This window comes from Artibeus jamaicensis, unplaced genomic scaffold (genome assembly GCF_021234435.1).
Source record: "Artibeus jamaicensis isolate MK-2021 breed Jamaican fruit bat unplaced genomic scaffold, CSHL_Jam_final contig_233, whole genome shotgun sequence".
Lineage (NCBI taxonomy): Eukaryota > Metazoa > Chordata > Mammalia > Chiroptera > Phyllostomidae > Artibeus > Artibeus jamaicensis.
This window is the reverse complement of record NW_026521486.1, coordinates 37199631-37212141: the sequence shown is the minus strand read 5'-3', so window position 1 is coordinate 37212141 and position 12511 is coordinate 37199631. Positions and strand designations below refer to the sequence as shown.

Here is a 12511-nt window from a genome sequence, read left to right as displayed (position 1 = left end):
ATGCCAAGACTCGAAGGTATTCTGGAAACTTGTAGCTTTCCCACATTGGTTGTTTCTGCTCTTCCCCTGTATCTTTTCCCACTGTAATTAGTAGTTAATTACTACGGAAGAGATTGTGGTTAGGAACAGAAAAAAGGGGGAAGCCTGAGGATGGGACCCACTCCATAGCCAAGTTTGGGGAGTGAAAAATGGAGAGGAGAGGAGCTCAGGCTGGTTAGTCTTCAGGACTTGTGAGCAGCAGAATATTGTCTCCTTGGAAAGAACTTTCATTCTCTTCCCTATGGATTTTTTAATATTTTATTTTAACTCCGTTTCCTTCCATGCCCTTTTTGCTCAGAGCTATGGGAAGCCAAATCATCGAGCAGAGGTAGTCAAAGGGAAAAGTAAAGGGCACAAAAGCATAAGCATTTTATATTTTTACACTGAGGATCTTAACTAAAACATTTCACAAACTTCTAAGTTGTAACTGGTTAAATATTCCTCAAACGGTAAGGAGAATTAAAACTTAAGGTCAGGTACTTTAACTTGTTCACCATTGTATTTGCAGAGCAAAATACCCTATCTGTCACATGGAAGACACTTAGTAAATTGTAGGAATGAATGAATGAATGAATAAATGAAGAATGAATGAATGGAATGGTCATGGGATTTTCAGTAACAAGATTTGGATACCAGTCTACTCATCCATTACACAGATGTGTGACAAGTTACTGTATCTTTGGGACTGGTGTTTCCTTTCTATAAAATGTGGGAACTGGACCAAATAGAGATAAGATACTCAAGACATTCTACAGTACAGAATATGAATATACTTAGAGCGAAGCTATTTGTAGTCACCACTATGTACAGGTGATAAGATGGTATGGTATGTGCCAACACATAGATGACTAGATGACTAGGTGATAAGATGGTATGATATGTGCCAACACATAGAAGTCTGATTACAGCAAGTTCAACTCTGTCCTAAAAGACACTGAGACCTAATTTACCTAATGTGCAATCCTATGATTGGCATGCACTCCGAGGCAATTTGCATAACCACTGCTTCAGTCAGGACTGGACCAATAGCAGAAGGAAGAGGCAATGTCTCAGTTCCACCAGGAGAATGTTTTGACAAGTACACACTGTTGAAAGAAGGAAGGAAACTCCTCATCCAGATGAGAGAAATTAACTCTTTCAAACCACCAAAAATTCCTACAGCTTTGAGAATAGTTTTGTAACTGGTTTTTAATACCCTCCAAGACTTTTGGTAAGAGAACAACAGTCCAACTTTTAGATTATATACTTGTCTTGAGGGTAGATATGTCCTGAAGGTCTTATATAAACAATGCGTGATAAAAATGAGATTCATTACACTCAGAATGAGCGTAATAGAAACTGACATAAAGTTGATTTCATTAATATTTATCAGGCTCTCTTATTTATGTGTATGATTCAAGTGAAATTAAGTGGACAATTTCTCTTGTTTTAGCTATATGGCTCTATTTTTATTAAATGAATACTGTTCATCTTTAAGATGCTTTCATTACTAGATAAAACTATGCTGCTACCATCTAGGCATCTTATAGTATTAAATGTTCTTTCTGCAATGTAATAAGCAAAAAGACTTCAATACATGCACACACCGAGTTGTTACACACAACTGGGTAGATTCCTCCAGTTTCTTCACAATATTGTGCATTGGCAGATCTAACTCCGCTAGCAATACTCAAGTAGTTTCAAAAATGTTGGGACCAGACATAAAATTTAATAGTCTTCCTAATTTCCTCCTATCCCGTCTTCAAGAATACCTGGGGTTTGTGCTGACTTTTGTGGAATGTGTCCTCTCACTGACCTGTGATAAATAAAGCCCCATTTTTCTAAAATGTGGAACATTTTCACAATGACTTTTTCTCATTTCTTGGCTCAGGAAATATTGTGCTTGCCTCCTGTGATCATCCTGTTATTCACCAGCTAATATTACTGCCCCAACAACTCAACTCCTCAGCTGAGGTGAAGGGATGAAAAAACAAATAGGACAGGCCCTGTTGCTGCCTTTTCTACACTCGTGCACAGGAGAGAGCCTTTGCCTTCCCTTCCTCCCCTCAATTCTGTGCTCCCATGTTTTGGGGCCACCTCTGGAAGAGCCTGGGGAGTTAAAATGCCTTCCCTAGAAGGTAACAGTATGTCCAAAAGCCATAGGACATAACATGTTGTCAACTGCAGCTTGAAAATACTTCTGCAGCACTGCAAGGGTTAAAGATAGAAACTTATCCAAGACTTTTAAAATAAACCACAACTTAAACAATAAACAAATGCTATTCTTAGTGTCTGGTAATTATAGTAATTTTAGGTTATCTACTTAATCACACTGTTGACTACACAATATTCTTTCCTTCGATACAGGTGTTGAATAAAATGAAAACATACCTATTGAATGATCTCACCTGACACCATTCTTGTTTTAAAGGTAGGTCTCTGAGTTAGTCATGGAAAATGCTCAGAGGAATGAGGCTGGCAAGGAGCCCCATATTTCATACCATTGGATTCCCTCAGAATACCCTGATCTGGAAAGATTTTGGGGCGGCAGTGACAGACCTGAGAATTACTCCTCAGGTGTACTATCATCCAGTTCTAAGTTTCACGAAGTACCTGGACCACTCGTTCCCACCTTTTGTACCTGAGCTTTGCTGGTTGTTTCTAAACACCTGGCGATTTTCTTGCTAAAAGTCCTGATTCAGTAAGTGTGAAGTAGGGACAGTGAAATCTGTATTTCTGTCACCCACAAATTAAGACTGTTATCCTTAAACCATCTTCATAAAAGGGTATATTAATAAAAAGTAGATTTGTCTCATCATTGAAATAAAAATTGGAGGTGATCACACACAGGAAATCCATGCTCACAGGTAGCAGATTTCAACAAGTAAGTAATATTAGGGTTAATTAGCCCCTCTGCCTCCTGGGGCTCTTGTTATGTTGATCTGCGTGCCTATACTTTACATATGAGTTTAAATATTTTAATGCCTCTCAAAAGCTATCACTTTAACACTATTACTTCAAGACTGTCCTCTGCTCCTCACATTGGCATGTAACATTAGCTACACTAGTTATCAAGAATAGGTAAATAAATAGCACTTTGATGACTCCAACGCCAATAACTATTGAGGCATTTCTAAAAAGTCAATATACATATTTGTATGTCTACCTTTGCTATAGACTGAATGTTTGAGTACCCTTCAAATTCATGTGTTGATATCTAGTTGTCACTTTGATGGAGCTTGGAGGTGATTGGGCATGAGGGTGGACCCCTCCACAGTGGGATTACATGACCTTACAGAGGAGACTCCAGAGAACTCCCTCGCCCCTGCCAACATGTGAGGTGGTGATGAAATGTCATCTGTGAACCATGAAGTGGGCTCTCCCAGCCTCTAAAACTGTTAGAAACAAATTTCTGTTGTTTATAAGCCACCCAGTCTAAGGTACTTTGTTATAGTGGCCTGAATTAATTAAGGCTACCCCCAAACCATGAACAAATGAACAACAAATCTATTAAAATTATCGGTAGCTAATGAGTTTAACATCCTAGAGCAGCGATCCACAAAACATTTCCTATAAAAGGACAGATGCTAGATATATGAAGGTCTGTCCAGAAAGTACCTAGCCATGTATTATGAAAAATTGAGGCATTTATTGAAAAAGATACAAGATACAAGAAATATTGTTCATAGGAGAATGACGCCTCAATTCCCTTCGAAGTGAGGTCCCTGGGACCTCACACAGTTCTCCCAGCATCTCTTCCACTGTTCAAAAGACCCTGCAAAATCCTTGGTTGGAATCTCCATCACCTGCCTTGTCATATTTTCCTGGATGGTCTGAAATCTCTTCCCTTTTCAAAGGTGATTTTAGTTTGGGGAAAAGCCAGAAGTCACAGGGCACCTAATCTGGGCTGCAGGGGGCTGAGTCGCCTGGGTTGACGATCTTTGTTGATTGCAGCCCCTACACATACAACATTCTCAGGTGTTCTGTTTGTTGCAGGCCTTCACAAACAAAGATCACTTTCAACAGATTCTTGATCATCTTTGAAGGATTTGTGCCACATTTTTATTTGTGTTGCACTCATTGCATCATCCCCCAAAGCCTTCTGAATCATCTGACTAGTTTCTGAGGGGGAATGTTCAAACTTAATGCAAAACTTGATGCAGATTTGCTCATTTTGAATTTGATATCCACACAGGACACATGCTCACTCAGTAGCATCTACAGCCCCCACTGCCTAGTACAGTGAAGTCATCATTGTTCACACATGCACATTTCAGTCCACTCTCCTTGGCTGCCAGGTTACATCAATGTCACACGAACCATTCTCATTACATTAACAATGGGTGGCCTTTTTCTGGACATACCTCGTATTAGTCTTTGCAGGTCACAATCATTCACTGAGTGGGGCACTAAAGCAGCCATTGCCATGATGATGAATCAATGCAGGATACTGGCTGGTCTCTGATTAAACTTTATTTACGGGCACAGAAATTTGCATTCCACATATCATATGCTACAGAATATTCTTGTTTTTTATTTTTTCCGACCTCTTAAAGATATAAAATCCATTCTCAGTTCAAGGGTTCTACAAGAATAGGCTGGGGCCAAATTCAGCACTCAGGCCATAGCTTACCGATCCTGGGTTCCAGCACCAAGTGGATGAAGCCACCACCAAGTTCGTAGCTGTGTAAACCCTTCTTTTCTGTCTCACTCTGTTGCATTGCTCTTTGGCCACAGATTGCATTCCTGCCTCCACCCCACTGCCGTGCAAATGCAGTGGGGACCAAGAAAGAATGTATGCATGAGATTCATCACAAAATCACACGCCCTGTATATTCACAGTGTGTGGCTCTGCAGCAGATACATTACAAACATCAAACAGGGCCCAGACCTACTAGTCTCCCCTGCTGTTTGTGTGTCGGGTTCCTCTAGACTTGACAGAATGGACCTCAGAGAGGTCCTTTAAGCCGTATCAGAGAGTAGAATTTTTTTAAAAATAAATGTTTTAAATCAGATTGCAGATCTTGTTTGTGAATATCTCTTTATGTCTTATCTATATAGCAGAATTATTTTGATCATCAACTTAAAACCCATTAACGGGGTCAATTCTGGCCTCCTACTTTCTTCCAACTAAGTAGCATGAAAGACACGAGAGAAGCTGATGGTTAATAGAGAGCCATGGATGTTAAAAGGCTTAATCTATTAATATAGGGCAGCATTTCCCAAAGCGTGTTATGCTGAATGCTGACTCTGTTAGATGTTCTGCCAAAAAAGCATTTCAAGGTCAAGTCAGTCCAGGAGATGTGGCATAAAATACCTCTTCTTTTTTGACGATTCTTAATAAGCATGAGTATATTAAAGGTTCTGAGGATTCTTGCAATAAAACTGCTCAGGCTAAATCAAGGATTTCTCAAGCTTACACAATTAGGAAAGCTTTTTTTTCCCTTTCATACAACTGTTATTAATATTCCAAGAAACTAATACTCCAGAGAAAACATTTTGGGAAACCTTGATATAGACAAGGGGGAAGAATTTAAAGGTTTTATGCAAGGGAGTGAGTTATAATTTAGAACAACCACTTCAGTGAGGACCAGTCCTTTTTCTCCTAGTTTTTGTCATTTTAAGAAATTACCACATATTCTATCCACGAACTCAAGCCAGAAAAACAGGAGCCTTATTTGTTGCGGTGGCAACCTTTAAGTGATTGTGAAATGCATGATTTTAAAATAATCCCAACAGTACAAATGACAGCATGAAAAGCAAAAGTCGGATCCCGCCTCTCGCCCATCTCTACCCACAGCCTGGCCTACATTCTAGAGGTACAAAGTGGGGTTAGCAGTTCACATTTCACCTTTCAGTTCTTATGCAACTCTCAGGCACACGCAGGTGAGCCTATTGTTTTAGATTATAAACATTCAGAAGTACCTATGGAAGGACTTCACTCTCACAATCTTTCCTGCCTCACCACCTTCCACATCTGCTGCTGCGCTGACTTCTGTCAACTCTACTTTTGAAATGCATCTCTCTTCTCTCCATCTGCCTGGAAGGTGCTCTCATCAGCGCTCTGTCCTAGTTGGTTTCCCACTTCTCATCCTTTACCCCTCTAGTCCATTCTCTTACGGTAGCCATAAAGATCTCCTTAAAATACAAATTAGACAGTCTCGGGCTTCCAAGTTTTCCAAGGCTTCCCACTAAAATAAAATTCAAAATCTTTACCAAGATCTGTGAAATTTAGCATGACTAGGCTCCTTCTCAACTCCTCACACCCATATCCAGACCCGGCATAACCCTCACCAAACTCGAAGCACTCGTGCCTCTGGACACTTCCAGCCGGCCTTCTTGTCTCCTTAAAGCCTTTCCATTGCCTATTTCCTCTGCCCAGAATATCCTCCCCCAATTTTCTTTTTTGCCAAGTCATCCCATATGCTTCTTTTAAATATTAATTTAAATCTCTTTTTGTCAAAAAGACCTTCCCAGAGCACATCTGAGCCAGCCCCTCTGTTTTTTTACATAATACTTTGTTTTCCATACTACTTCCAACAATTTGTTATTATATGTTTATTTTTTCAATGTCTGTAAGTTCCAAAAGAATAAGTAGCATATCTGCTTTATTTAACACAAAATGCTGTAAAACTGGCAATGTCTCTGGTCACAGAATGGGCTTAATAATGATTTGTTATATGAGTGAAGCTAAGCAATGGAAACTTCTCTTATGGTTTTATTTCTTGTCTTTTCTTTACACGAAATTTAGTTCCATCCAGATTGTCATTTTTTTGCAAACTTGTCATGCAGATGACTCATACGCTCATTCTTCTCTGTTACAAGTGGAACTTTAAGGGACACCTCATGCAACTCCCCACTTAAGCTTCACTAACCACCTCAGTTTCTTTTACTCTTTTTGGGGGCACTCATTGCACTTATTTTCTCTACCATTCCTTCCATGCCAAATCTTATAATATCTTGTAACAACTTATCTGCTCTTATTAATTAACACCTTATATTTACATACTCTGTCTTGCCAATGATGTCGTAAGTCTATCAAGTGCAGGACTTGGTATTCATAGCCTAAAGTATACAGCAGGCCCCTGCGCAGAGCAGTTGCAGGGAAGAAGTCTCCATCTACCCCCTTTAGTGAAGGCATTGACATGGGGGTTTGACCCATTTCCTTTCACTTTCTCTTCTTCCTCAGCCCTTCTGAGCGTGTTGTGATTATGCTGGGAGTGAAAGCTGGAATAAAGATAAGGTCTGAGGTCAGAGAGAAGTAATTAGGGAAGGACTGTGAAGACAGAGGACTCGCCCAGTCTCTCACTTCCTCCAGCAGTACTGCAGGAGGTGAGGACAACTTGATAAGGGAATAGGTGTGTTTTATATTGCTAGGCATCTCCTAGAATGTATAAAAGAGTGACTTGTTCAAGATTTTGAAAATAGGGATTTTTAAAATTTAAGCGAAACTATGAGGAGTACACCCTCAAAAAATGTCAATCACTGACTCAGTTTCTCTTCATTTAATATTTGGATGAATTAGACTCAATCAACTTAATTCGGAAAGTTTCTTTGGGATCCGTGAAGTCATTCTGTGCTTGGTGTTGCCACTTCTCATCTTGTCCAAACAATGATATTTGAGGAATATTTAAAAAACTGAATACCTCATCTACTTTCCCCCCCACCAAAATGTAAGGCTTATAAAGGATCTGCGATCTTTTCTTATACTAAGCCAACCTTCCTCAACTTCCTTCTGAAAAAATGGTGTAGAAAAGTTAAGCACATAACAACACCGTCTTTGTTAGTGTAGAATTGTTCAAGGTAAGTAGACATTTTCACAATCCCGACTCTTTACCTAGTGTAGCTTCACAACAAGCTTTTAAGATGAATGGAGTAGAAGATACTGTCTGTTGTCTTTATTTTGTCAATGAGGAAGCTGGGCATAGAGGGCTTATTGATATAGTCTGCAGCAGCTCACTTGTGCTGGAGAATTCCCCTGAACTGTAGAATTGTTAGGAGACAATGCTGCTGTTCAGTGAGTTCTAGGACAGGGTTGTTACCCTGGGGTCAGAACTGGCTGCAGAATTTGCAGAATCTCCTGTAGAGTGAGCATTTGGAGCTCCTTGTTTGAAATTTATTAAGGCAGCCAAAGGGGACAGAACATTAAACCAAGCATGGGGGCCCCTCCCAGTCCAGGGCCCTGTGTGACAGCACAGCCGTGTGTCCCTGAAGCGGGGCCTGCCTAGGGTCTGTGGATGGCTGACATCTGGGCACTAAGGAGACCCTGAACCTTCAAGCAGAATTCGGTGTGAATGTGCAAATGATTGTTTCTTGTATTTCACAGCTTTTGCCAGATTTTTACAGTGGTCTGTTAATACAACAAAGTGTTAAGAATAAATCTTCAAGAGCAGTGAACGTTCTCACAGAGCCTACAATGTCAGGACAGATTGGCAGGGACCAGCATGGGGGTGGTTACTGTGCATGACTCTTCATGAGAATATTTATGAATGAGTGAGTTCTCATGAAAGCAGGGAAATGAATACAAGAACCAAAAATGTTGCCAGAAAGAAATATGCTCAAGAACGCACCTTCAAAATACAGGAAATCAAATAGTGAGGTATTCAAGATGACCATATGCTTTATCAACCCCAAAGTAGTAGCTGATAATGAATTATTTTCTTTATTTTCACCCCCTTAAAGGAAGGTTCCCCTTCTTCTGTAATTAGGCGTCATATTCTTTCCTTTAAATAAAGGAGAAATGTATCACTGGAAGATCTGCCAACTCGCTGCAATTTATTTTATATATAATTATAACCCAATGTTAGGAATTGGAGTAAGGTAGGATTTTGTTACAATAATAAAGCCCGGGGGAGAAGATACCCTCAGAAAAAGGAAAAGAGAAATCAAAAGACATGCATCCTGCCAGCGGTGGCCATCTCTTAGAGGTGTCACACACAAATATCCCAAAATGTGGATTTTGCTGAAAAGCCTGCTTTTGCTGTTTGAGTGGCTGCCTTAAAACTGTCTTCAGTCCCTTTGCACTTTTTAGACTAAAAATGGGGATATGGAGAGATGGGTCATTGAATCCACAGAGTAATTCCATATTTCCATATTTCCATTTGCACAGTGTCACACTTCTCTCGATGCAGTCTCGCGCAAGGAGAAAGAGCACGCGTGAATTGTTTCCTGGTCACTCTGCCCTGCCCTCTCTGTTCTTGCTACCATAGCACCGTGGGCATTCTACATGATTTCTCTGGCTGCCAAGGCTCTTGGGTTTCAGAGAGAACTGTGGTTGCTCCCACCAGGTAGCTCATCCACTGAAGAATGTTTTCATAAATCTACCCAGACCTGACGATGAAAGAGTAGGAGACTGGCAAGTGCGCCGCCTTCCAGTGGTTTCTAGGACTCAGTTGCTCATTTGTTTTCTCAATGGAATGGAATTGCCCCGCGGGTAATCTTAACTTGCCTTCCCAGAGGCCATCTACTGCAACTGGAGTCTTCTGGTACTTGTACCCCTGCTATCTATCTGCACGATGCCCGGGCCACAGGAAGAGGTCGAAACTTTCAACTGGGACAGGCCCCGCCCCGGTGCCCCAGGCTGGAACGGGGGAGGGGGTTCTGGGAGAGGGCTTAGATGCGCACGCACTGCCCCCGGTTGGGGACGCGCAAAGCCGCGATCTCGGTTTTGGGCAGAGGGAAGCGGGAAACGCAGGCGGGGCGGCGGGAGGACGCCGCGCCCCTCGCAGTCCCAGGGTCGGCGTGTTCTCTCTAGGAACCGACCCCGGGGCCCAGGAGGCCTGGGAGAGCCCCGGCCAGGCAGCTCTCCCCCTCGACCCCGGCAGCTCCGGCGCGGCTCTCCACGTTAACCCTCGCGGGCCCGGGCCCCTCGCCGCTGTTCCCGCCCCTGCGCACCGTACCTCCGCGGGCTTTGCGGGCGCCCGGGCGCCCGAAACCGCCCGCCGCCCGCAGGGTCAGCGGGGGCGCTGCCGCGGCAGCCTGGGCGCCCCGGCCAAGCCGGACGCCCACCGGACCCTGCCTCCGGCCCTGCGGGGACCCGCCCTTCCCGCCCACCCAGCCCGCGCTCCGCCCGGCCAGACGCGGGCTCTGCCGGCGCCTGGGCTGCCGCCCCTGGAATACCTGCGCCCACGGCTCGGGCTGGGGTTCAACGAGCGCTGCTCCAAATCCCGGTCCTTCCCCGAGGCCACGGGAAATAACTCCAGCCACTAGCAAACCGCTCTAGTCTTTCGGCTCCCGAACGTTACACTATATATCCGGCTCGCAGGCTGGGTGTGGGGCGGGAGGAAACCGCCCTCCCCCCCGACCTTCCCCGCGGCCTCCGCCTCGGGCGCCGAGCCCGCGGCGGCCCCGGCTGGGGCGGAAGGAGGGCGAGCGGTTGGCGGGGGTCCTGCGGGCCGCAGGGCCACAGCGCGGAGGGCGGGGCGGCCGCGCGTTCGGGCCAGCCCCGAGCCTCCATTCATTCAGCACTCGGCAGATCCACGCTATTCCTCCAGGGACCGCCCCCCCCCCTCATTTTTAATAGGTGGGCGAGGGGAAAGGGAATGGGAGACGCGCCCCTCTCTAGTCTGGAAAAGGAGAGCCCCCACACTTCAGAAAGGAGAGGAGGGAGGGAGGGAGGATAGAGAAAGACAGACAGACAGACAAAGGGTCAAAAGTTCTGGTCCAAACACTAGGAGGACACATCTTTCCCCACCCACCCTAGCCGAGAAGGCGGGCAAAAATCGAAGTTTACTCGGCTCAGCCGCTCTGCACACCCCGTGGGAGGGATGCTCTTGTATCGACCTGCCCCAAACTCTGCGGGAGGCGCCCCTGAACGACCCACCAGCGCAGTGTCCTTTCAAAAACTCAGGCGGGGCTGAAGACGCGGTTTACTCAGAACCAGAAGTGGAGGGCGGAGATCATCGTAAGGTGCGGGGGCAGTGGGCAGGTGGGTAGAGATCAGATGCGGGGTGAAGGAGCAGTGGCAGGTTGGCTTTGCTCAGCAGCCGTTCTCCAGATTTTTTTTTTTAAAGACGTTTGGTTTCTTAGCGTGATTGCTTTTTAGGAGGCTTAGATTTGGTTATTGTCAGGGCAAACTTACAGAGGGAAAGACAGGCAGGTCAGTGGGACAGTCACAGTTCTCATTGGGCAAGTACGAAAAAACCGGCCAACGCCCAGTCTAATTCCTTGGACACCGTGAAAGACAACTTCCCGCATAGATATGCTACCTTAAGAAAATCCTGAAAAGAATATTGCTTTATAAACTGTCTTCATTCTCTTCATTACAACAATCGCCATCAAAGACATAAAATTCACGAAGGTTAGAATTAATGAAATAAGCTATTTCTTGCATTAAAATTTTTTCACCCATTTGGATTCTCTTCTGGATTCTCTTTGACTAAAAGTGTTAAGGAAAGTATAGTCCAAAGACCTTGTGGTTAATTTCCTCTGGAGACCACCTGAAAGCAACAGAGAGAGGAAAAGTTAGGACCAAGTAAATAAACTCTTTGTGTTCCCAAAACGTGTGTGACAGTACTTGAAAAGATACTGTCAAATGTTGGTGAGAAAGTGTTGAAATCATTCATCACAAAGCAGGTGGAAGGAACTCTTACAGTTCTTTGGAAAGCAGTTTAGCAAAACTTTTCCAAGGCATAAAATATTCAGTCACTTTTTTTTTTTAAACCATTCTAAACAGTAAAAGATTGGTAAGGGATTTCCATTTCCTAGAATGTGTTCAAAGGACATTCATTACTCACAAAAAGATAAATGCCATATAGACAAAGCTGCAGGTTTATTACAGCATTATTAATGAAGTAGAAAACATTTTCAATGGGCTGTTGAGAGATAAAATGCCACATTGTTATACTATACAAAACCATAATTTGATTATTACCATTAATATTATATTTCTGTATGGATAATGCATCACTTTGCTAGGGCTGCCATCTCTAAGTATACAGGCCGGATGGCTTAAACAACAGAAATTTAATATCTCACAGTTCTGGAGGATAAAACTTCAACATGGAATTGTCAGCAAGGTTTGCTTCTTCGGAAGCCTTTGAGGAAGAGTCTATTTCATGCCTCCCTTTGTTGTTGGTTTGCTTGTAATCTCTGGCTTTTGTTGGCTTGTAGAAGCCTAATCCTGATCTTTGTCTTCTTCTTCTCAGGGTGTTCTCCCTGTGTGCATGTTTGTGTTCAAGTTGCCCCTTGTTATAAGGACACCGGTCATACCAGATTAGGACCTACCCTAGTGACTTCATCTGAATTTATTATGTCTGTCACATTCTGTTTCCTTATAAGGCGGCATTCTGAGGAATTTAGGGTTAGGACTTCAACATGTAAATTTGTTGGTGGTGGGAGAAGGGGGAGCAAAGTACCAGGGGGAATGGCAGTCCCCCGGTTTTATCTCAAAGCGACGGTTGCTCAAGGTCAATGTTGAGAAATGGATTATTACGACAGCTGACCTCGCTTTCTAAATCTTCTCTACCTCACTATTGTTCACTCACTTACCATT

The 12511-nt window shown here is 43.5% G+C and overlaps 1 protein-coding gene across 4 annotated transcripts in view; it reads right to left on the bottom strand.

Moving 5' to 3' along the window:
* Positions 1–10363, bottom strand: part of FAR2 (fatty acyl-CoA reductase 2) — a 124854-nt gene extending 114491 nt beyond the window's left edge. For 3 of the 4 annotated variants that reach the window (XM_037144867.2, XM_037144869.2, XM_037144870.2), the window contains exon 1: positions 10138–10363. The gene's annotated coding sequence lies outside the window, so the exon portion shown is untranslated. Of the gene's footprint in view, positions 1–8588; positions 8742–10137 lie in introns of all 4 variants that reach the window. The other variant, XM_053661542.1, reaches the window with a different exon arrangement.
* Positions 10364–12511: the final 2148 nt, after the last annotated feature.